The sequence below is a fragment of the Trachymyrmex cornetzi genome, unplaced genomic scaffold (genome assembly GCF_001594075.2).
Source record: "Trachymyrmex cornetzi isolate Tcor2-1 unplaced genomic scaffold, Tcor1.1 scaffold700, whole genome shotgun sequence".
NCBI classification, from domain to species: domain Eukaryota; kingdom Metazoa; phylum Arthropoda; class Insecta; order Hymenoptera; family Formicidae; genus Trachymyrmex; species Trachymyrmex cornetzi.
Window position 1 is genome coordinate 4330 of NW_017300027.1, and position 2363 is coordinate 6692.

Here is a 2363-nt window from a genome sequence, read left to right on the forward strand (position 1 = left end):
ATTTGCCATCCAAACAAATCTTCAATGAATTAATATCAATATCGACATCGAATTGAGATAATATCGATTCGATATAAATTCGATGTAACTGATTTCTATGAATACATTTATAGAAATAATCATTTCTATAAATAAATAAAATGTATTCATAGAAATCAGTCACATCGAATTTATATCGAATCGATATTATCTCAATTCGATGTCGATATTGATATTAATTCATTGAAGATTTGTTTGGATGGCAAATATATGAATATGAGAAAGATTGCAGGTGTGAATTTTTTAGTATCAATAATTATTGGAAATCGTTGAAACGATCAAATCGAAATCGACCTTTAAATTGATATAATTTTGACTAAATCATTTCGATGTCAAATCGATATCGATTTGAAATATCATTTCTCACTGGGTACATCTTGTGGCTATATCCTCCTTATTATTTATATTTTGTTATTTAAGCCATCTTTATTGTTTAATTTAATGTAAATTAATATATTAATAGCAACTTTTCAGATAGAGCTAATATAAATTATATGCAGTGTTGGAACGTATCTAGGTAAAAGTATCTAGATACTTTAGCTGTACCTAAGTGCATTATCTAGATCCTTATAGGCGAGATACCTGTATCCGTATCTGATTATTTTTTGATACGGTATCTTTTAAGTTTTAGATACATAGACACAAGGTATTTATACACAAATACTATCGCCGCCATTAATAACTCCTGCAGACAGAACGCGGCAACGCTTGCCGTGCGGCGGAAGTTGGCGCGATAGCCAATCAAAACGTCTCGCCAATCAATTGTCGATAATGTCAGCGTTCTTCAATTACCTCCGGGCCCTATCTGTGATATTTTGCCCAAGCGCAAATTTGCCTAGGGCAATTTGCAAGAAACTCCAGAAACCTAAATTAAAAAGCACTGAAATTGAGTTTCTAGTTGAATATGTCACCGTAATGGGACCGATCGCATAGTCTTTAGATTTCCTGCAAAGTGAGGACATTTGTTATTTAGGTTACGTAATTCCTATCTTACTTCAAATTAAAAAAACTTTAAATTCACTAAGTCATCTAATTTATTGCATACCGCTCAAAAATGCTATTCTTGATGGTATACATATCAGATATAAGGATATTTTGGACTTAAACAACAATAAATCCAAACCCTACATTTTGGCAACGATTTCACATCCAAAATTTAAATTGAGATAGCTGAATAATAGCGATGATAAATACAACTTAGTAAAAACTTTAGTTTTATGCGAATGTGAAAAGTTGTACCGACGGGAAGTAAGCACAAATGAGGAGAAGAACTCTTCAACGAGTAATAATGACGAAGATTTCTTTCATGATTTCATCAAGAATTCCAATACAAATAATTCAATAGAAAAGCAAAACGTTGTACAAATGGAATGTTTACGCTACTTTGAAGATAAAAGCAAGACTGTTGATTCGTCAATAAATTATAATTTAATTCAAAAAGTATTTAGGCAGTATAATACTATTCTGCCGTCTTCAGCATCTGTTGAAAGACTGTTTAGTGCAGGTGACCAAATTTTAACTCCAAGAAGAAACCGATTGTTCCACACAATATTTGAAACTTTATTAATGTTAATAAAACGTGAGAAATAGCGATGTACAACATTACAAAGTTATGTTTTGTAGTCTCTATGTTTTTTGAAGATGTTAAAGAGAACTCTACGTTTTTTTTAATATGTTCGAGACATTTTTTTGTATATTAAGATAAACAAATAAAGATAAAATGTGATAATTAATTTACGTTGCTTATTAGTCTCTCCTGTTTTCCCCTAATTTCTCTTTTTTTTTGTTGAAAATACCTAAGAAGTATCTAAATTTTCAGATACTTTTTATTTATATCTGTATCTATACCTAGGTAATTATAAAAAAATGTATTTATACTTATATCTAAATACTTTTCCCACACAATACCTATATCTACATCTAGATACCTTTCAAACGGTATCTGTTCCAACACTAATTATATGCTACATATGCTTTTCCAAATCGTGATTAAAATTTTGAGAGTAGGGTAAAAGCAGGGAATAACTTTTTTTAAATTAACATTGCTCCGATATAAATGCATATGAAGACTTTAAATTTACATAGAACTTTTGAGGAATATGTTAGCTACAACATCCAATAAATGAAAGTCGCCAAAATTTAAGTTCAACGTCAATATTAACAAAAAAGTCAAAAGTGAGAAAATAAGGGTCTAAAAAATGGGATGTAATATGGAATACCGATGAAATTTTGACCATAGTAATAAATAACACAATAAATGAAGTCCAAATTTGTTTATTTATATAAACTGATCAAGAAAAATAGAAAACTGTTCAATTTTTATA